The sequence below is a fragment of the Schistocerca gregaria genome, chromosome 5 (assembly GCF_023897955.1).
Source record: "Schistocerca gregaria isolate iqSchGreg1 chromosome 5, iqSchGreg1.2, whole genome shotgun sequence".
Lineage (NCBI taxonomy): Eukaryota > Metazoa > Arthropoda > Insecta > Orthoptera > Acrididae > Schistocerca > Schistocerca gregaria.
Genome location: NC_064924.1, coordinates 393,269,301 through 393,294,275, shown reverse-complemented (window position 1 = coordinate 393,294,275; position 24,975 = coordinate 393,269,301).

Genomic DNA, 24,975 nt, shown 5'->3' with positions numbered 1-24,975 from the left:
CGAATGAAACTGGATTTTTGAAAGCGAGTTTACAGTTTTATCTAAGGTAGGTATTTTTTTATTTATTTGGATCACCTTAAACCGTTTCCACGCATTAAATACACGTAACAATGAGTTCTGCGTGCGACGTTCTACTCGTATCTCAATAATGGAGGAAGATTATTAGATAAAAAAATCGTTTCTATTTTATCCCTTTATTCACCATAGTGCATAGTTTGAAACGATTTCTACAAATACAGAAGCGGCGTGCTTCAAGAGTCGTTGAAAACGTATTTTTTCAAAATGTTGGCACGTAAAACCCGAACGATGCACAAACAAATGGTGTCATTAGCTGAGCATTAATTTCAGCCCAATTAACATATTCTGCAAAAGGAACTAATCGATTCCCTGAATTTACCTGGGCGCCAACTGCTGTTCGGCTTTCAAACCTTGCTGAATATACTGCAACATGTCTACAGTAAGACGGATATTCGAATAGCTATACAAATGGCCGTAGGTTCCGACTAATGTTTCTACTTCAAATACGAACCTAAGACCAAGACCCTCCAAACTGCGATTCTATTCGTGTCCTTGTGAACAAATGTGTTAACAGCGCTTCCGCAATGTAACGATACTCGTAAAGGCCAAACTGCTACTATAGCTCACTGATCGAATCTTATGACAGTGCTATGGGAGGCCGCCACGACAACACGACGCGGGAGGCCGTCCAAGCGGATATTTCCAGTCCACGACAGCGCTTCAGCTTGTTCTACACAGGACGTGGTCATACGTCTTGCTTCTTTGGGCTGTCATACTTTCCTGACAGGATACACGGTGACTTCTTCCTCTTTGTTCGGATGAAAGAAACATTGGGTGCCAGTCACTTCCTGGATGAGGACAAAGTGATTTTGAAGGAGGTACTCTTCTCAAAATTCATACTTCTGCAACCAAGCTCTCTGCCAAGTCATGCATCTTTGAGCTAAACGTCATGCTCTGAAGGCTGAATGTGTACAGAAAAGGGTTCAACACCAAGTTCCATGATCGGGGCTTGCTTTTTTCGAACGGATAATTACTAGTGTTGGTATATCCCTCACATATTTTTGACTGTCCAGGAGCTGAACACTGGCTGCGTCACGGTTTCAGTTTGGATGAATTTGGTACAGTTTAATTATGACACATCTGTAGATAAGACGAAATTAACAGTGCGCAGTTATTACAGTTATATGTTTTGTAACCTGAAAAACGCAAGCATTATTTTTAAACCTCTTCATAACTTGTTCAAAGGCGTTCCACTTCAGGTCTTTCAGTGCCAACCCCTTCATCTTGGAGTAGCACTTGCAACTTACGGCCTCAGTTATCTGCTGGATGTATTCCAAACTCTGTTTTCCCTTACACTCTACCTCTCCCTTTAGTAACATGGAACTCATTCCCTGATGTCTTAAGAAATGTGCTATCATTGTGTCCCATCGCCTTCTCGTTGTACCCAACGTATTCTTTTCCTCTCCGATTCTGCACAGAACATCCGTTTTTCTTATCTTATTCTTCCATCTAGTTTTCAACTCTCGTCTGTAGCACCACAGCTCAAATGTTTCGATTTCCTTCAGTTCCGGTTTTATCACTCTCCATGTTTCACTACCATACAATGCTGTGCTCAAGAGGAACACTCTCAGGATTTTCTCTCTCAAATTAAAGCCTTTGTTTGACACAAGTATACGCCCAACGGCCAGGAATGACCTTTCTACCAGTACTAGTCTGCTTTTTATGTCCTCCTTGCTCCATCCATCATAGGTTAGTTTGCTGCGTATGTAGCAGAACTCCTAAACTTAATCTACTTCGTGATCGCCAGTCCAGATGTTAAGTTTCTCGCTCTTCTCATTTCTGTAACTTCTCCTTACTTTCGTCATTCTTCGATTTACTCTTAATTCAAATTCTGTACTCAATAGACTGTTCATTCCAGTCAGGATATCATGTAATTCTTCTTCTCTTTCACTCATGATAGCAATGTCATCAGCGGATCGTATCATTGGTGCCCATTCACCTTGAATTTTAATTCCACTCCTGAACCTTTCTTTTATTCCCGTTACTGCTTCTTCGATATACAGACTGAACAATAGTGAAGAAAAATTACATCCCTGTATTACACCCTTTATAATCCGAGCGCTTCGTTCTTGGTCGACCACTCTTATTATTCCCTCTTAGCTTTTGCACATATTATATATTACCCGTCTCTCCCTACAGCTTACCCCTATTTTTCTGAGAATTTCGAATATCTTGCACCATTTTACACAGCCGAACGCTTTTTCCATGTGGACAAATCCTATGAATGTGTCTTGATTTTTCCTTATCTTCCTTCCGTTAACAACCGCAACATCAGAATTGCCTCGTTGGTGCCTTTACTTTTCTTAAAGCCAAACGGATCGTCATCTAACAATTTTTTTTCCAATCTTCTGTACAGTATTTTAGTAAGTAACTTGGATGCATGAGCTGTTAAGCCGATTGTGCGATTATTCTCGCACTTGTCAGCTCTTGCAGTCTTCGGAATTGTGTGAATGATATTTTTCCGAAAGTAAGTGGTATGTCGCCAGACTCATACATTCTACAAACCAACGTGAATAATAGTTTTGTTGCCACTTATGCCAATGACTTTGCAAATTCTTATGGAATGTTATGTATCCCTTGTGCCTGATTTGATCTTAAGCCCTGCTGTCACTGTATCTATGGCCTTAGAGAACTTCAAGCGTATCTCGTCATTTAATAGTACTTCAGTAGCCCACTATTTTGCGCATTGATTCTTCCTGACTAATGTCTTAAACTTCAGCCTACTGTTCACTACTACTAAGTTGTGATCTGATTCTATATCTGGTCCTGGATACGCCTTACAATCCAGTATCTGATTCCGGAACCTCTGTCTGACCATGATGTCATCTAACTGAAATCCTTACGTATCACCCGGTCTTTGCCAAGTTACCTCGTCCATGCGACAATCCATTCGCATGCTCACAAAACAAGTTGTGTGAAAGGGGCCGTTTCGCCTTGGAATATAACGTGACCATTGGAGAAGACACATAGTAGTATGGGATGGACCTGATATTCCAAAATGGTCACATACTCGTCGGCAGTAACGCGACCTTGAAGAGTAACCATGTGATCAATTGAGTACCAAGTTACCGCTGCTCAATTCATCACCTAACCCTCGTCATGTTTCACTCTTGGGACGTATACCCGGCTAGAAATTGTAAACAGTGCGAAACAATACTCACCCGACCAAATGAATATCCACTGTTACACATCCCACGTTTAATATCTTCGACACCACATTTTCTCGTTGTGGACATTTGCTTCATTGACGAGCGGTCTTGGAATTGTATCTCGCCCTACAGTTCCCTGGCTACGGAGTTATCTTCGTGTTATTTTGGTGTCGGCAAGGTTCGCGAACGTGACATCCAATTCTTGAGTGACTTCAGTAGCTCTCGTCCGCTTATTTTTCGTCACAACCCTATTCAGTCAGACGCCGTCACGGTCACTCCACACAGATTTTCGTCCGCGTTGAGATAGCGGGTGAGATTATTCCCGTTTTCCTGTGTGCGGCATAAATCTTCTGCACGGTGCCTCGTGAAACATCAGACGCTTCAGGTGCCTTTGTTAGAAAATCACCCACCATAGGAGCACCAAGAATTTGCAAACGTTCAAGGTCACTTTTCCCCGATATAATTTACTCGCGAATACATAGAACACAGTTCTGACAAGAACTGGCACTTCAATAGATGAAGTCTGTGGTGAAACGCAACAGTGCAACGTACAGTGGGGGTGGTGGTGGTTAGTGTTTAACGTCCCGTCGACAACGAGGTCATTAGAGACGGAGCGCAAGCTCGGGTTAGGGAAGGACTGGGAAGGAAATCGGCTGTGCCCTTTCAAAGGAACCATCCCGGCATTTGCCTGAAACTATTTAGGGAAATCACGGAAAACCTAAATCAGGACGGCTGGAGACGGGATTGAACCGTCGTCCTCCCGAATGCGAGTCCAGTGTGCTAACCACTGCTCCACCTCGCTCGCTGCAACGTACAGTCTTGTCTAGAATCTGCATTTATGTTCAAGCATGCGTTTCTCGCAATGTTTCCATATTTTTGTTCAGTCCCTGTTCGAACGTCGAGAGATGATTCTCAGAAATAACTGAGGTCGAAGTGAAATCCTCGTAGCTTCTGTACTCGTTCTCATAATAATCTGTTGTTTGCCGGGAATAAATGGCGATGTAGAGGCAACGTAACAAAAAAATGGCTCTGACCACTGTAGGACTCAACTGCTGTGGTCATTAGTCCCCTAGAACTTAGAACTACTTAAACCTAACTAACCTAAGGATCACACACATCCATGCCCGAGGCAGGATTCGAACCTGCGACCGTAGCGTTCGCGCGGTTCCGGACTGCGCGCCTAGAAGCAACGTAACATTTCGCCATTTAAAGTGGGTATCTGCAACAAACACTAACTGGAAAAACAGATGTTCAGTACATGGCGCTTTCCCCATTTCTTCGTACCTGAGCTTTCTCCAGCTGGATTAAAATAGTTTCTACCGACAGCGGAAATATCATAGCTTATGTGTACTCTCTTGCATTTAAAAACCAAATTTTGTTGTGAAGTTGCAGCATTGCGCTATCCTGGGCCGATAGTGAAACACGTGAAAGTCCACTTCAGCCAAGACTAGATGACTCCATAGTTTCCAAGTATCGTTTGACCGACAGCCGCGTTGCACTATGCGACACTAAACCATATTATGTCTCAGCCTCCGAAGTCGGCAAACAACCAGCCTCCATAAGAGCAATGACTCAGCTACGAACAGTACTGACGATGAAACGTGACTGAATAATAAAGTATCTCAAAGCAAAGTTTGATGCTTAAAGCACACTGCCCAACAAGAAACGTGAAGTTCTCAGAAAGGGAGAAGGAATGGAAATGAAACTTCACGGCCTCAGACGGCATGTGTATTAATGAATTTAGTCAGCTTTACAAAGAATTTCGTAATAAGAGCCCATTAGTCACCACTACGTTGCACCCCTTTTGGGCTTCACGCTTCCAGTGATTCGGTTGCCTTAGGTGTCATAAAGCCGTTGTATCCTCCTGAGGCAACCTGGGGCACAACTATTGTAACTGGTGCTTCATAATATGGGTTGTGGCTCCGGGACAGAGTTTACATCTGAGCTGGCGCTAAACATGCTCAATCGCGGACAGATCTGGGGACCTTGATGACCCACCGCGGTCAGATCTGGGGAACTTGCTGACTACGGGAGTTCTTCAACATCATGCAGACAGTTCTTAGAGACACTGTCATATGTGGAAGAGCATTGTCCTGCTGAGAAAAGGCACCACGACATCGTCACATGAGGATTGACACATGAGGAAGCAGGATGTCCGTTGCGTGTCGCTGTGCCTTAAGTGTTGCATCAATCACTACCAGCCGTGACCTGAAGACATTATTTATTTATTTATTTATTTTATTTATTGCCAAATTATAGACCGTTATCTGATGTTTTAAACAGGTCGCACAGATTACAATTTCGTTTTTCATTTTTTTACAGTTTTCTTTTCTTTGGTTATGTACAACATTTATAAAGAATGATACTTTTCAAAATAAAAATAATAACAATAACCTGAAGACATACCAGATGGCCGGCCGTAGTACCCGGGCGATTCTAGGCACTATAGTCTGGAACGGCGTGACCGCTACGGTCGCAGGTTCGAATCCTGCCTCGGGCATGGATGTGTGTTGTCCTTAGGTTAGTTAGGTTTAAATAGTTCTACGTTCTATGGGACTGATGACCTCAGAAGTATTAAGTCCCATAGTGCTCAGAGTCATTTGAACATACCAGATGGCTCCCCACAGTATGGCGCCTGGAGTAACACCGGTGTTTCTCCCCAAAACATTGGAAGAGGGGACCACACCGAGGTCGCTGTCATCCGGACTAGTGCAGAGCCATATTCATCACTGAACAGGATGAAGGCCCATTCACAAACATTACATCGTATCCGTTCATGGAATTTCGCCAAAAGCAGCCCTTTTGTTGTGGCTTGAGATTCTGCCTACGCGTGGGACGCTAATTCTGTAACCTGACTGCTGCTCTCCAAGCAATGATACACCATGACAATGAATGTCGTATGGACATAATTATTGGTTCTCGGATGGCAAGTGCAGACGTGAAGGGGCTACTGCTTGATTGGTTCACAATATAGTGATCTTCCCTTCTTGTGGTCAGATGTGGTAGACAGAAACTCTGGACCGCACGGGATTAGCCGAGCGGTCTTAGGCGCTGCAGTCATGGACTGTGCGGCTGATCCGGGCGAAGGTTCGAGTCCTCCCTCGGTCATGGGTGTGTGTGTTTGTCCTTAGCATAATTTAGGTTAAGTAGTGTGTAAGCTTAGGGTCTGATGACCTTAGCAGTTAAGCCCCATAAGATTTAACACACATTAGAACATTTTGAACAGGAACTCTGGGACGAGAATGCCTGCTCTCACATTCACATGAAGTCCAACATCGGGCCACTGTCACGCCCTGATGCCCCACAAATCTGCATACTGCACGATTCGACTAGCTGGCTAAATGGAGCCCACAAAAAGGTTCCTTTCAACCTCTGTCAGGTGCTGATAACGTGGGTACGGGGCATCACTGAGTCCTTCAGAGAATCCCTCAACTTTGATGCTTTAACGCCCATTATATACCATACCCAGCATGGTAACAACGCCAAATACGAACAACACTAACACACTTCCGCTCTACCTCTCACAGAGAACTGCAACCATATTCACTTACGTACGCGTCGACGATGATTACGTGTACAAAGTGATATAGACATTGACCAGCACATCAGGGTGCTTCACTTCTTTTCACTTCTTATGGCAGACAGTGCATTTGACCTCGAATTATGGACGCCAATAGGTACCAGTCATCAAACGATACGTTTACAGATATATGTAACTCACCACACCTTATTACGTCACAACTACATCGAATAAATCTATAGTGTAATATATCGAAATAAGAAATCAAAGTCAATTCAAAATTAAGAAGAAAATGAAAAATATTTGATGTTTCTCTCTTCACTATGTTCACTTACGGCTCTTAGATCCGGTCATTAGTCGCAAACACCAGTTTCAAGACGTTTCAAGATACACAAAATATTCTGTTAATAACAATAGGTGCACACCTTTACTCAATAACCAAATTCACGATGCCCTAATCCAGAAAACTCACGTAACAGTACAGCAGGAAGCTCAAAATTTCTATGTAACACAAAAACAGAAAAAAGACTGATCACAATTCTCATGATGACTATGGAATCTCATTTTCACTTACATTCAGGTACAAGGAATGAGACCTTACAGTCCCAATTCTTTAACGTTACGGGTGTCCAATCCACCAGACTTCTGGTCGTCATAATGCTAGTTCCACAGCGGTTTGTCATAGACTCTACAAAATTTGGAAGTGGCAGACGCCAGCTACAATCCACTGATCAAGTCTGCTACACACGCAACTGCAAGTGAGATGAGACGTTTGGTGCAAGCGTATGCCAATCCTTTTTGTAATCATATATTCTAAGCATTGTTGTATGAGTAACTGTGCATCGAATATTTGAAGCTCAGACAACAACGACTTGCTCTTTTTGTTCAGCTCTTTGTTACACCGAGATAATGAAAGATGAAACTACATACGTGACATAAAGACTGGCTAATAATCATATTAGGTTACTTTTTAAAGGGCTGAAGATATGTCCTTCTGTTAATTTTCGGTTGGTCTTTGTAAGGTCCGACGTTCTCCTTTCTGATAATGTTGTACATAAGTGTCTTCCAGAAATTTCTGGTGTTATTTCTTGTTTTCCATTAACGTACTATCCATCTACTTGCCTTTTCTAAGCTTTTTGAATTACTAAGATGCAATAGATGAATAGGATGCGTCATAATTTTTGAATCTTCATATAGTTGTCGAAAGGCAAGAGAGTCACTAATTTTCTATCGAGCTACGTAAAAGAAACTTATTTTAAAATTAGGTTATTTCCCATTACTGACGGAGCTCTACAGTCTACACAACTGGCCATTAAAATTGTTACACCACGAGGACGACATGCTACAGACGCGAAATTTAACCGACAGGAGGAAGATGCTGCGATATGCAAATGATTAGTTTTTCAGAGCATTCACACGAGGTTGGCGCCGGTGGTGACATCTACAACGTGCTGACCTGAGGAAAGTTTCCAACTGATTTCTCATAGACAAACAGCACTTGACCGGCGTTGCCTGGTGAAACCTTGATCTGATGCCTCGTGTAAGGAGGAGAAATGCGTACCATCACGTTTCCTACTTTTATAAAGGTCGGATTGTAGCCTTTTCCCATTGCGGTTTATTGTATCTACATCTACATCTGCATCTACATGACTACTCTGCAATTTACATTTAAGTGCTTGGCAGAGGGTTCATCGAACCACAATCATACTACCTCTCTAACATTCCACTTCCGAACAGCGCGCGGGAAAAACGAACACCTAAACCTTTCTGTTCGAGCTCTGATTTCTCTTATTTTATTCCGATGATCATTCCTACCTATGTAGGTTGGGTTCAACAAAATGTTTTCGCATTCGGAAGAGAAAGTTGGTGACTGAAATTTCGTAAATAGATCTCGCCGCGACGAAAAACTTCTTTGCTTTAATGACTTCCATCCCAACTCGCGTATCATATTTGTCTCACTCTCTCCCCTATTACGTGATGATACAAAACGAGCTGCCCTTTTTTGTACCCTTTAGATGTCCTCCGTCAATCCCACCCGGTAAGGATCCCACACCGCTCTGCAATATTCTAACAGAGGACGAACGAGTGTAGTGTAAGCTGTGTCTTTAGTGGACTTGTCGCATCTTCTAAGTGTCCTGCCAATAAAACGCAACTTTTGGCTCGCTTTCCCCACAGTACCATCTATGTGGTCTTTCCAACTGAAGTTGTTCGTGATATTAACACCCAGGTACTTAATTGAATTGACAGCCTTGAGAATTGTACTATTTTTCTTTTGGAACTCATATGGATCACCTCACACTTTTCGTTATTTAGCGACATTGCTGCTCGTGTTGGTCGAGATCCAATGACTGTTAGTAGAATATGCAATCGGTGGGTTCAGGAGTGTAATACGGAACACCGTGCTGGTTCCCAACTGCCTCCTATCACTAGCAGTCGAGATGACAGGCATCTTATTCGCATGGCTGTAATGGATCGTGCAGCCACGTCTCGATCCCTGAGTCAACATATGGGGACGTTTGAAAGATAACAACCATCTGCACGAACAGATCGACGACCTTTGGAGCAGCATGGACTATCAGCTCCGAGACCATGGCTGCGGTTACCCCCCTTCACGCTGCATGACAGACACGAGCTCCTGCGATGGTGTACTCAACGACGAACCTGGCTGCACGAATGGCAAAAACGTAATTTTTTCGGATGAAACCAGGTTCTGTTTATAGCATCATGATGGTCGCATCCGTGTTTGGCGACATCGCAGTGAACGAACATCGGAAGCGTGTATTCGTCATCGCCATACTGGCGTATCACCCGGCGTGAAAGTATGGGGTACCATTGGTCACACGTCTCGGTCCCCTCTTGTTCCCATTGAAGGAACTTATAACAGTGGACGTTACATTTCAGATGTCTTAGGACGCGTGCCTCTACCCTTCATTCGATCTGTGCGAAATCCTACATTTCAGCAGGATAATGCGCGACTGCATGTTGCAGGTTCTGTACGGGCCTTTCTGGATAGAGAAAATGTTCGACTGCTGCCCTGGCCAGCACTTTCTCCAGATCTCTCACCAACTGAAAACGTCTGGTCTATGGTGGCCGAGCAACTGACTCGTCAAAATACGCTAGTCACTATTCTTGATGAACTGTGGTATCGCGTTGGAGCTGAATAGGCAGTTGTACCTGTACACGTCATCCAAGGTCTGTTTAACTCAATGCCCAGGCGTATCAAGGCCGTTATTACGGCCAGAGGTGGTTGTTCTGGGTACTGATTTCTCAGAATCTATGCACCAAAAATTGAGTGAAAATGGAATCACATGTCAGTTGCAGTATAATATATTTGTCCAAAGAATACCCGTTTATCATCTGTATTTCTTCTTGTTGTAGCAATTTTAATGGCCAGTAGTGTATTTTCCTTCAGAATCCGAAATAATATGCAACACAGTTGTTCTCTAGATCCATAATACCTCAGTATGAAGGTGCGTGAGGTGCCCTATAATAAAACTCCGTAAGTGTTGGTAAGCAGGTGGATTCGGTAACTAAACGGTCCTATGTGGAGAGATAGAAAAAGCTAGAAGATGACGTTCATTTGAAATGTCGTAGCTAAATAGATCTCTCTTGTCGTGAATACGCTCTAATCCACAAACGGGCTGTCATGACACGAATGAGTGAGAAATATATTTCTGCCAAGATTCGTATTGGAGCAGATTAGCAGACTGATAATCGCTACTTAAATTAAAGTACGGGCTCTAGTCGAACGGGTTACGCAATGAAAGTCACCGTGGAATCTGAATGGTGTGCACGAAACGGGAGGCTAATGACGTATGGCAAACATATAGAAGAAGTGGGCAGGATTGAAACTTCATAATAAATTCAGCTAGGAGGAACACAACACAGAAATGCAGAAACGCCTCATCAAATCTCTGTTTTCAATGAAAATGTTGTCAGATAAATGTGATACAAAAATGAAAAAGCTGGTATTCTATGCGTCCTTTCATTTCACAATGCCTAAGGAGATTGTTTTTTGGGGTAGTTCATTGAGTCAAACTATAGTTGTTCATATCCACAAACATGTAATGAGAATTATTTGTGGTGTAAAATCATGAACATCTTTCAGAATCCTTTTTGGAGAAGTGGGGATATTAACTACTGCTTCTAAATGTATTTATTCTTTGATGAAAGTTATATTATAATAAATCTCATTTTCAAACTAAAAGATCAGTTCTTAGAAACAGTACAAGAAATAAGAATAATCTTCATAAGGATTTAAAGTTACTTACTTTCCTCCAAAAAGGAGTCCATTATTAAGGAATATATATTTTCAATTATATGCCAGCAGCCATAAACAATTATACATCAATAAATTTCAGTTTAAGAAGAGCCTAAAGGATTAATGTCTGAGTAGAACCAATTGATGTGTGTGTATCACTAGTAATATCAAACAATGCGAGTATTAGCGCAATCTGGCTTCTGTACAAAATCAGTACAGTAATAGCCTCATCGTAAATAAGTATTATAAAATGATATTTTATTTAGTGTTTTCTACCTCATAACTGAGAATATGTTAAAAATTTTTTACTCACTCCACATTCATAATGACTACTCCACCTGGGACCTGTGGAATGTACATTAGTGTATTTGTTTTTCACTGTAAATATTTATTGCTTATTGTTGTTTTTCTGGCATGTTCTACATCCGGTAGGGTATCCTCACTATGGCTCAACTGCAACGAAAAGATTATTTAATACAATCTTATTTATTCTTAAACAGGACCTCCACGCGAGTCTTGCTGGTATGCATCAAAGCGTATATGTTGATATTGCGAGTGTTGCGAAAAGTAAAGAGAATTCTTCTTCTTGCGGAATGAGGGAATATAGTGAGCAATCCAGTTATTGTCTGTAAATCAGTCCCGGCTTCGGTGCCTCTGTTCAAATACACTCATTGCAGACGATATTAGAAATTTTGGTAATACTGATTTTCATCGATTTCAGAGCGTAAATGTGACGTATTTCCTAGTATGAGGTAGGGTATGATAAGGCTGCTGAATTTTGAGCTTGATATGTCATTGCGCGACGCAATAATCAACCTATACTATATGTCGAAGAAGTGAGTGACGATAGGACTTCGTCATGCAGCTTTGTAGAATGGTTGATGGCATATCTTACATCGCGTAAGAGTTTTACCCTTCGTGTATAATTGTGTTTTTCTTCTTTGAATTCTGAAGCCTGTCGGGACTGAGATGAGAAGGTCCTTTTAGCTGTGTCGCTCCCGCTTCCTTAGGCGTGGATGGAGGCTTCTCAATTAGGCTGAAACTTTCGAGTGGAGTCGTCCGTGAAATTGACTTTGAGCTTAGAGGAAAACGTTCGCGGGACTGAAACCTGGAGCAGGTTTGCTTCGTTATCGTATCGGGTCTGTCCTGAGAGAGCAGGGCCACGTCACTGTGTCCACGAGTCGTTGGTACCGGTTGGGAATTGTCCACGTATTCCATCAATGAAAACGGCGCTTTTCGCTGATGATTGGGTAGCCTGGAATAATTGGCCTTCAGGGGCATGTTTATTTCCTACGCATGCAAGGTCTCAAGTTCTGTAGTCAGAGTTGATGCTGTGGTAAATTTTTCGCCGTAGATATTCAGTCTCTTTTTTCAGGGCAAAACTGATGTGGCTTGAATGTATGTTGAGTTCACTTTGTGGTGACAACTGTGATTCCAACAGGAGGGATGCTAGCGTCGGTCGGGTGCTTTGGTACCCTCCTGAATTTCTAGGCAAGATTGCATATATTATCATAAATCAGTCTGTAGTATCCAGAAGTCATTGGCATATTTAGACTGGTGTTGATGCCCACGGTTCCTGACAGACGGTGCATATATCGTGAAAAGTGGCTTCAAACATCAAAACGCTCACTGTTCACAGACAAATCTGAATTGATAGTCTCCACCTTTAAAAATTTCGCCAATGGTGGTATAAAAGTAGCTTCACCTCCAGTTTCCGTAAGTAGGCGCGAAAATACCTCGTTGCTCTGAGTATATTCGTATGAGTAATTTGCTGGAAAAAATACTGAGTACCTATCAGTTCACATCTTTTTTAAATAATGAATTCCACTAGCTAGTTACGCAAGCGAGTATCTGACGCTTTTGACCGAAAGTGAAGCTAAATCTTATGGTGTTGCGCCTGGCAGATGTTGCTATCATTCCCAGTCGATTCTTACAGTTTGAAAAAAGCCCGGAAACACTTCACATACTCTATACGTGACCTGTCTTCACTCTCTCAGATACAGATGATGTCGATAATCTAGACCAATTAATTTCATTACCAGTTATATTTATTCGAATCCCGTAATGCAGGGGTGATTTTGGTTGACTTGAGAACTGCCAAATGTATTTGTTACGAACCGCCATTAACAAGCAACTCGTGTAAAAAGTCGTCTGAGGCCTCACTATGGATCCCATGTTTACGTATGCCTTTCTGTGATCTCAATAGACGAAGATTTACCAGTGTTTCCAACGTACTAGCTCTTTGTTAATATACTCTGTGAGTGTAAAATTCCTTCACTAACAATGTAATTGATTTTTAAAAATTGTTGATTTTGTAGCTGTCTAAGGGACTAATACTTAATACTCTGAATACAACGGCACATCACGTTGCAGTTCAAAGATAAAGTTCGAGATCTCTATTGCGAAAAACTCTTCAAAGTTATGTAAAAATTTCACAAGTCCTTAAATACGAGAATGCATTTAGCGTTAAGACCCAAGAGCCGATGTAAAAGTTCTACTGGTCTTGAACAAAACTATGCTGTTCACAGTCAGAGTCCACGAGTGCTACTGTCGGAAACTCAAGCAAGAATTCTACAAGCCCTTAGCCTTGTCGCCCGAAAAATTTCAACACTTCAATTGCGACTGCTATACCACACTTCGGCCGATGCCTTGACTAGCCGATTCCGCAAAGTCAACTTTCCTACGCAGTCACGGCTGCTGCCTCTATATGACCGCTGCAAAAATCCCACAAAATTACACATACATAACATATTGCTGTCAAATATACATAAAACACACGTAAAATGTACATCTAAACACTTCACATGTCACGCTCTTGTGCACTGACTCTTTTCAGATACAAAGAAAATGCTTTTATATTAGTAAATCTAACATAACATCTTTCGCTGGTTGCACATGATCTGTATAACGAATAAAAATTATGTTAAATTTATCGCTACTGTAAGTATTACACATCAGTTAGGACTATAATTTCACCCATGATAAAACATTTTTTTAACATACTTGGGTTTAAGGTTGTTTTATTGTTATAGAGTGAAAGGGTTACACCTGGCATTATTTGCTTGTAAAATTAATGAGAATCAAACTTTTACAGATAAAAATTTAGCGTAATTTTGCCGCTAGAGTTATTGTTTTACAATTTACTTTTTAATAAAATGCGTTTTCTTGTCCCTCAGAATCAACATCCTGGCCCGTAACTCAGATTGTACTGCTTTAGTAGAAATTCTGAATGTGTTGTTTGGCAGAGTTGTTCAAACGCTATCATCTGCCACTTTGTTCGTTACAACCACATAAGGCATTTGCGAGTTATTAATATTTAAAAATATTAAGTTCATTTTCATCTTCCATCGTCAGCATCTAAAGTATTGTTATATCTATGTAGTAGATTTTTAGACGTGGTTCCTTGCTTCGTTTCGCTCTTTCATGTGATGGCCATTGTTTATTCTGCATGTATCGACATTGGAATTAGTTCATCCCTCTGAGATTTGGCCACATATGGATCTGTCATCCGGCGGTGGAAATACACTAGCGGTAAGCATTCAAACTGCCTGTTGCCCCTCTGACATCCTTCTTACTTCGTGGTACGCATATTTCTTCAGTAGCAGAGACTCTCAGGCTATTCTCGACTGGATCTGAACTTTAGCCGATTATTGCGTTCTTCCATCAAATCATATTACATATCGACCACTTCAGCCTATGTGATCATTCCACTGCTTACACCTAAAAAGTGCTACAACCAGGTATTTGTAAGAATTGGCCGATTCCAGTAGTGACTCACTGACATTATAGTGACAGGATAGTATGCTTTTTCGTTTCGTGAAGCGAACATTTTTTTTAACATTTAAAGCGAGTTTCCAATGTTTGTAGCACTTTGAAATCTTATCCTGTTATAACTGAGTATTTATGCAGCTTCTTTCAGACAGTATTTCAGTATAGATAACTGCGTCATCTGCAAGAATCCTGAGCTTACTATTAATATTGTTACAAGGTCATTAATACACACCGTGAACAGGAAGGGTCCCAACAGACTTTCCTTGGGCTCACATCAAGCTGCTTCTGCATTTGACGGTGACTCTCCATCCTAGATCACATGCTGCGCTCCCTACCAAAAAGTCCTCTGTCCAGTTACAAATTTCCTTTGATACCCCATATTATCGTACATATGGCAATAAGCGTAGGTTCTGTACTGAGTGAAATGCTTTTTGGAAATCACGAAGTACTGTATTGACCTTCCTGTCTTGATCCAAGTCTTTCACTATGTCATGGGAGGAAAGTGCAAATCGGGTTTCACACGACCGATGTTTCGGAATCCATGCTCGCTGGCGTGGATGAGGTCATTTTGTTCTAGATACGTCATTATGTTTGAGCTCAGGATATATTCTAAGCTTCCACAAGAAATCGATGCCAACGACATGTGACAGTAGTTGTGTAGCCGAGTGTGACCTGCGCTTTTTCCCAAGAACTCGGCATGGTTTTTGGGTTAGAGGCATATATGATAGATTATGGTTATAAGAGGGGCTAACGCTACCGCAAATTCAAAATAGAATCTTATTTATAGGGCTTCCATCGGGCCCTGGATCTTTGTTCAGTTTTAACCATTTTAGCTGCTTCTCAACACCAATGGCACAAATTCCTAGTTTGGTCATCTTTTCAGTGGTATGAAGATTAAATTTGTGCAGTTTTCTTGGGCTTTCCTTTGTAAATTAACATTTGGAAACATAGTTAAGCATTTCAGCTTTTGTTTGCTATCTCAGGTTCAGTTCCTGTTTCATTCGATAGGAAATGGACAGTAACTTTGGTGCACCAACAGGTTTTACATACGACCAGAATTTCTTTCGGTTTTTTGAAAAATCATTTGACAATATCCTGCTACAGTATTTACAGAAGGCTTCACGCATCACTCAATTAAAAGCCAAATGCATTTCATTCAGTATATCTCTGACGATAGCCCTGCTCTTTATTTTACGCTTATTATGCAATAACCTCTGTTTCTTTAGAAGTTTTTCACAGAGACTGTGTATCATGGACGGTCCCTCCCAATTATGAACTTTACTGTTGGGTACATTTCTATCCAGCGCATGGTCAATTCTTCTTTTAAAATTGCTCTACATGCGGCTGCCCAGTGCTGAAAGTTTCAAGTTTTTTTGTTGAGAAATGACACTACCAATTTTTATCAGTAGTTAACTGAACACATGTATCTTTCTGCCTGTTTTAGGTGTCCTTTGTTCTTGGATAATCATTGTTTCCACAACTGCATCATGATTACTGATACCAGTTTCGATGGGGACATCATTCAACATATCACGTGTGTTTGTTCCAATTAGATCCAATATATTTCCATCATGAGTGCGGTTCTGAACTATCTGTTCTAGGTTCTTTTCAGATAAGGCATTTGGTAATGTCTTACAACGCCCACTACTAACAAAATCGCAAGTCCTCCAATTGATCATTGGTTGATTAAATTCTTCACCGATGATTACAGTGTGAACTCAGGTTTTATCTAAATTTTTCGATTACCTCATAAGATGAGTCTGGTGGGCGATAGGAGGATCCAGTTATCATTTTATGCCTACTCCTGATACTGCGTCTGCCCGAACAAGCTCACATGCAGCTTCAATTTCTATCTCAGTTTCTTCTCTACTGCCAAAAATACACCACCTCCATTTTCAGTTTGTCTATCCTTTCTATATACACTTAAATTTTCCATGAAAGTCTTTTTGCTATCAATTTCATATTTGAACCAGCTTTCAGGCATTATTTGTTCCAACCTGTACCACAATGAGCATATAGTTGCACTCTCTTTCCTCAGTGACTGTTGGAATAGCCTCTTCAACATGTTACTTCACTGCCTTCAGGAGCTCTTTAAACTTTGGAACTCCGTCGCGAATTCTTCGGCAGTTGACCATTAGGAGTTTAATCTCTCACCTGTAGGAGGTATTTCTCTTGATCTTGTACTGATACTTTCAGGTTTCCTACAGCTATCGTTATCTGGACTGGATAGAGTCGCCTTATCTAAAGAAATCCTTGTGGGCAATTCACACATAGTCAGCTACCTGAGTAGCAGCCTCTGATATGTAGTGCACAAGTGACCCATTTAGGTGAACGCTACAGCCTGAGCACTATGCACAGGGTGTTGCAGCCTAGCTTGTCAGAGAAACTGTTTCAATCCCTCCACTCGACTTGGAACCAGAGGACCACTGTCAGTTCTGTGGACCTTCAATGAAAGTCACTGTAATGACCCAAGTATGGCCTCGGAGCCCCAGAGTACAGGTATCACCTGGTCCAATGTGCACCATAGTCTGCAGTTGGTTGCATCCTTTTCCCTCAATGGCTGCCGGTAAAGCCTCTTCAGAATGTTGATTGGGACCCCAGGGCATCCACAGTAAGTGCACATGCTGTCTTTTCTTGTCCCTTGCTACTAAGGGGTACCATATTTTGCCATACATTTCAACTCTGATGATTAGTGGACTCCTATTTTCCATTTGCCTCCTCATCGGACAAAACAGGTTTCCCCAAAACACGTGAAGTGAGTCTTACTGGTTCACATTCAGTTTCAAGATAGCCCCTCAAACTTGTTGGTTAGGGAGATCGGTACAATGCCCTGAGTCCTCCCTGGTCCCCCATCCACACCGTACACGATGCCTAGCTCTACCATTGAAACGCCAGACAACGAGTAAAGACAAATCCCATACTTTCTGCAGAGAGAACGGATGAACAGGAGCGGATAACACTTTAGGTATCTTTGGTACCGGGACTACAGGTAAACTCTTTGGCACAAGACATGGCTGACGGCTGGCCGCAGCAGAGCATAAGTCTGCACTGATTGCTAGTTGGGACAAATAACCTGGCCACCCTGATAAGTATTCTAAGCCCATCCATCTGCACAATCTGACAACACTGTGTGCTGCGATACGTCTTGGAGGAGATCTTGTCTCCAGTTCGAGCGAGTCAGTTCCGGCTATCGCCATAATGTAGAGGTAAAACGCCTGATGTCCAAATGTGTGGACTCGCGATCAGGGTTCCTCCTCGGTTACAATTTTATTCCACCCTTCGTCTGAATGTTAAAGTCATGAGTGAAATGATAGCAGACTTATAACTTATTTCACTTTCTGACACATTGTTGGTAACTGTTTCATCCAGCAAGAGTAACCCATTGCTTGGCGGTCTGTCTCTGAAAGCAACATACGCCACAGTACGGGGGTCCATTTACAACCTACCAGCAGCGGCTGCCACGTTACTGTTGTCGAGTGATGCTCCTACAAAATTGCCCTGGATTTGCATTCCACACTTGACAGCAACAGAAGCATATGACCATCTCCAAATTTATGTGTTTGTATTAGGGTTGTTCAGAAAGTACGTTCCGATCGGTCGCTAAATGGAAACTACAGTGAAAATCAGATACATTTTATTTGCAATAGTTAGCTACCCTTTCCAGATACTTCTCTACATAGTTGCCACTCCGACTTGCGATTTGTCGATGAGTTATACCAAATTTCCATCGTCATAGAAGGCAGCCACCTCTGCTTTCCGATAATTCTCTACGCTCGTCTACAACGCGTAGCCTGTGCCCAAGTGTTGTCTTCGTATCCAGCGACTCATGCGAATAGAGACGATACTCAGGACGAGCCAATGAGTGCTGTTTTGTGGGTGATCGAACACTTCTTATGGAAAAAGCTCCAGCAGTGTCTTCACTGCCCCTGCAGAGCGCGGCTGAGAATTGCCATGTAGAAGTAAGTGCGTGGCAATTGTGTTAAGTGGGCGAAGCCTTTTATCGGGCCCTCCTACTTGGCGGGAGACATTGTTGTTCCAGGCCCCTTTACTCGCTCACAGTCCGGACACAACTGCAAAGAACGTCTTGATGTGATCGATGATCATACTAGAGACACTACCCAATACATTTGTGCAAAGCTTCATCAGATTTTCACTGTGGGATCCATTTTTCGACAGATCGGAACTCACTTTCTGGACAACCCTCGTATTACATTAATATGGCACAAAACTACTTCTATAATTCGTGATCCAATTTAAATATTCACAATGTTTTTAGCGTTATTATTAATCCTTTAAATCTCATTTCCTTTACTTTTAGATTCGTCAGGAATGAGAGTCTTTCCGTCAAGCCACAATAAGTAACGGCGGTATAATGTGTTTCACTGTCGTCGTTTGATTCCGTGCGTTAAATGTGTGGGATAAACTGTGTAAATACTTGGCAGGGCATTGTTTACAACAGAGAGGTAAACTGCACATTTTGAGAACCACATATGAATTCATGGAGAACTTAATGCTAGTAAAAAGTGATTTTTGAGGTACTGAATTAGATATAAGTCAAGAAAACTGTGCTTATTAGTAGATACCCAGAAGGGAAGGAAGTTGCTAATGCCTGTGTCAGAAAATGCATGCTGGGAAGTCCAATTGCTGTTACACGAATTTAGCTCAGAGGAAGTATATTAATCAATATCCACACCTTGTAGCTGTCCCCTAACATGTGGGACCTATGTGATGAGAAAACCTCAAATTCATATCGTTGCAATCTCTTCAGAGACATTTGTATGTTGATAAATCTTTATATTCGTGAGACATCAGTGGTCTTTAAAATAACTTGCAGAGTCCAAATGTTGAGGAGACGTTAGGTGTAAAAGTTTTCTTCAGATTCGTTAAAGAATTTCTCCCAGTGGTTTTCAGCTCCAACAAGTAAAAATCAAAAGAAACTTTGTTTGCTTTAGTACACATCGCGATTAGAACTCGCATTGGAAGACATCTGCAGATCAACTGAGCTAACAAAACGTTGCTAGCAACAGCCCTCTTGGTCTCTGACCCTGCTAACGCTCCAATAAACGTAAGAACAGCTATTACTTACATGAAGTACAGAATAGACATGAAGATTATACAGTGTAAGTAATCGAGGTGAGGGTGAATGCTACTTGGCTCTTGCGGATTTACTCAGACACATACGCGGAAGTAGATGCACGCTAACAGGGTTGCCAAATATTTGTGGCGATGTTGCCAATTCTTAGATATGCTAGAAGCAAGTACATAGCGAAATGCTTGACGTGCTCGTCTTATAAAGCCTCTCAGAGTGAAGGTGCATGCGTTTCGATTTATGTTGCGTTATCTCCTCTGAGCTGTGTTGTGGCTCGCGTTGGTGCCATTGGTAAGTTGGCATCGTTTTCTTCTTGTGTTTACTGTCGCCACTACATTTGCTATCGCTGTCGGTCCGTGAGTGGCAGCAGAAGCGGTTATCGATATCTAGTACGGAGGTACCTCCTTTGGAGGGACGTCAAGTGCTTTTCGGGTTGGAGTGTGTCGGGGAGTTCGGTAGGGACGGAGCATCAGTGAGGTCCGGCAGTGCAAGGACTTGCCACGACTGCTCGCGGCTCACAGGCACTGCCGGATTGAGGGGCAGTAGTTGTGAGGGCCGCAACCTCGTTGCCCACTGGAGCCAGGACGTTTGAGTTGAGTGAACATTAACCCAGTAGTGAAACTCCGCTATTTTGAGATCACGCCGTTTGTTCACATGTTGCTGCTCGCAGGGTCGCTGAGACGAAGAGCAACGAGTCAGTGTTTGGAGTTGGCGAAATTAATTTACTGTCCTCCACTTCCTATTCTTAATCATTTAATTCCTTGCGTTATTTTTGGTGAAGTTCTACCAGAGGTAATTTTCTGCCTATTGTCCGCTAACGCCCCAGTTACCTGCCTTGGATGTTATCGTATTTTCCCGGCAGTGTACCTTTCCTCGCCTTGCTGCTGCTGTCCGGTAACGCTGGTAGTTCGACAGCCTCCTTGATTGTGGTTCGGATATTTTGTTTCTTTTGGATTACCATGGTCATAGTAGTTCCTTCTGCTTCTGGATGATCTAAACACCGGATTCTGAAGATGCAGTGCTGTCTGCCGATTCTGCCTTCCCAGAGTTACTCCATCGTTGTATTGGGTATCAGATTTTAGTAGGATTTTCCAAGAATATAGGTTTGGGTTTAAAATGTCACTAGTTTGCATTTCCATCCGGTTAAGTAAATTCAACTCTTGGCTGCCTGTCTCATCGTTTACAAAGTTTAGCGACTTTCCCAGGTCAATCCTAGGAGCACTGCCTGTGGCCAACTTCTCTCTTGAATTGGTCAGATTGTGATTATTGTTCTGTTTTTAGAAAAATATTTTAATTTTGTATTATTACTGTTCGGGCCTTCATCCAACAAAGAGTTTGAACTTCTTGTTAATAAGGCCTTCAGCCATGACTGTAACTTGTCTTTAAAAAATTTATTTACGCGAAATATCTTAACACTGAAATGTCGATGATTGTTCTTTAAATACCTCTGAAAGAAGTTTAGCTTCTTCTCAAAAATTTGCTATACAGGCCTTCAGCTGTCCATCTTTTTTTGAGTTATTCCTATTGGAGTGTCCAGCCGACAAATAATTTGAATTTCTAGTCAATAAGGCCTTCAGACATGATTGGAATTGGTCTTAAGAATTTTTAATTAGGTATTGTCTCTTAATAGTGAAATTTTGATGATTATCTTTATCTTTAATATTTTAGTATTTCTTGGAGAAGTTTAACTGGTTCTTAAGGATTTTGTATATAGGCCTTGCGCCATCAAATAGTTTTTTGAGTTACTACTATTGGGTCCTTTGGCTGACAAATAGTATGAATTTCTGGTCAATAAGGACTTCAGCCACGAGCAGCTTAGTTAAGAATTCTTTTATTTGACATTGTGACTTAATAGTCAAATTTGATAATTGTTCCTTATTGTCAGCTTTATTTGCAATTGTTTCCAAATAAGGTGTACATAATTTTTTTTAAAAACTGAGCAACCAACAGTAACTGATTACGGCCCCATCCATGCCAAATCCGGTCTTTCCCTAAGCACCAGTTCTCGTTCTCATACTTTCCGGCGTCCGCTTTTAGATTATATGTATTTAAGCCAATGAATATATTTAACGAGCATTTCTCGTTTTCTAACCTTTCCGGTGTGGATGGAGACTGTTACGCGCAGCTCAACACACTATAGTAACAACGATGGGATATCAACGCTAGTGATATTAGTTTTGCTAGTACAGGATACGGCATACAATGTGTTGAGGTATATAATGTTCCGTCAGGAATACAATTCCACCAAAATCAAAGGAATAAAACACTTACCTTGTTAATTTCTAAATTGTACAAATGGCTCTGAGCAGTATGGGACTTAACATCTGAGGTCACCAGTCCCCTAGAAATTAGAACTACGAGAGGCATTCAAGTTCTAAGGCCTCCGATTTTTTTTCTCCGGATTGGAAAAAGATATAAACATGCGCATTGTTTTAAAATGAGGCTGCGTTCATTGTCAATACGTCCCAGAGATGGCAGCACCGTTCGGCTGATGGAATTTTACCGCCAGCGGCGAGAATGAGAACTGTTTTAAATACTTAAAATGGCGACGTTTTCCTTACTTGAACAGCGTGCAATCATTCGTTTTCTGAATTTGCGTGGTGTGAAACCAATTGAAATTCATCGACAGTTCAAGGAGACATGTGGTGATGGAGTTATGGATGTGTCGAAAGTGCGTTCGTGGGTGCGACAGTTTAATGAAGGCAGAATATCGTGTGACAACAAACCGAAACAAACTCGGGCTCGCACAAGCCGGTCTGATGACATGATCGAGAAAGAGAAGATAATTGTTTTGGGGGATTGCCGAATCACTGTTGAACTGATCGCTTCCAGAGTTGGCATTTCTGTGAGTTCTATGCACACAATCGTGCATGACGACCTGAAAATGCGAAAAGTGTCATCCAGGTGGGTGCCACGAATGCTGACGGACGACCACATGGCTGCCCGTGTGGCATGTTGCCAAGCAATGTTGACGCGCAACGACAGCATGAATGGGAATTTCTTTTCGTCGGTTGTGACAATGGATGAGACGTGGATGCCATTTTTCAATCCAGAAACAAAGCGCCAGTCAGCCCAATGGAAGCACACAGATTCACCGCCACCAAAAAAATTTCGGGTAACCGCCAGTACTGAAAAAATTATGGTGTCCATGTACTGGGTCAGCGAGGGCGTAATCCTTACCCAAAGGGCACTACGGTAACAGGTGCATACTACGAAAATGTTTGGAGAACAAAGTCCTTCCTGCACTGCAACAAAAACGGCCTGGAAGGGCTGCACGTGTGCAATTTCACCAAGACAACCCACCCGCACATCGAGCTAACGTTACGCAGCAGTTTCTTCGTGATAACAACTTTGAAGTGATTCCTCATGCTCCCTACTCAGCTGACCTGGCTCCTAGTGACTTTTGGCTTTTTCCAACAATGAAAGACACTCTCCGTGGCCGCACATTCACCAGCCGTGCTACTATTGCCTCAACGATTTTCCAGTGGTCAAAACAGACTCCTAAAGAAGCCTTCGCCGCTGCCATGGAATCAAGGCGTCAGCGTTGTGAAAAATGTGTACGTCTGCAGGGCTATTACGTCGAGAGGTAACGCCAGTTTCATCGATTTCAGGTGAGTAGTAAATTATAAAAAAAGTCTGAGGTCTTAGAACTTGAATGCACCTCGTACTTAAACCTGACTAACCTAAGGACATCACACAAATCCAAGCCCGAGGCATGATTCGAAATTGCGACTGTAGCAGTCGCGCGATTCCGGACTTAAACACCTAGAACCGTTCGGCCACAGAGGCGGGCTGTTAATTTCCAACGAAAACTTATGACAAGGAATAAAAAGATATTGGAAATCAACGTTGTCTCACACGTCGCCGAACAGTAACCCCTCCCCCCGTTTTTGGTACGCATATGTTTAAAAAAATCTAAATCCATGGCACAGGAGACGTTGTGTGACTTTTCTTCTGTGTTGTTGCTTGGTATTTGGGAAGTACTATACGTTCTACCGCGGTATTGGATCGAGATGACTAGGAGAGTTACTAATTACATTCGAAATCGAATGTCGCAATTGAAACACGCACTTAATTGCCTGCAATATAAATAACTGTGTAAATATGAACAAGAAAAATCTCTAATCTATGCAGTGCCACAACTCATTGGAAGAGTAGCAGATTAGAGTCATCAAACACAGCTTTCCATTTACAGTTGTTACTCTATAACCAACCGCTGAGTAAAGGCTAAAACATGGTTGCTGTCACAAATTCATAGCAGATTCTGTTCACACTACATATTCTATTGCTGAGTAATGCACTGCAATGCGCATTTATCCGTCGTCCTGGTGTGAAATCAACATAAATTGTCGTAGAGTTCTGCCAACATATTCAATTGCTGAATAATGCACTTCAATGTGAATTTACGCGTCGTCATGGTGTGAAATGAACATAAATTGTTCCAGAGTTCTGCCTGCGTCACCGGTTGTGGTTTACTCTCATTGGGCCGTTCCTATTCCCCTTAACACGAAAAACGAGTTTTAATGTGTGTATTCTGGGTGAGGAAACATGCAACAGTCCATTCCTCCAGATTCACTGGTCAAGTGCATTGGCACAAAATAGTGTTACTAAGTTTGTTGAGACTGAAGGAATGACAATAATAATACTAACAATAATTAACCAATAATGATCGAATTTTATTCCATTACAGTGAGTTGCTTAAACCCGGGGAAAAAATTTTTTTTTCTCCTGGGACCATAATAGCAATGTTTAGAGTTTCACAATTCAGTATGTTTTTCTGTATGGTCATTAGCCCACTCGTGCACCGTACAGGAAGCTACTAAATCTTATGCTGCCATGTGGAAACTGCAAGGCAACAAAGGGAGCCTTGAAAGTTGACCGTTCAAGAATCCGCAGGCGTATTCCCAGCCAATGGGCCTGCTTCGTTACTTCTGAGAACTGCAGCGGACTGCACATAGGTCGTGGCTCCAACAACGCAAAGGTGGGGTCAGCAAGTGTCACGAGCAATATCGGAAATATCTATGGCCGGTCGCATAAACCCACTCAAGCGAGAGTGCGAGTGATTGCTCTGATTGATAATGGCAACTAATCTCCGACAGAAGTGGCA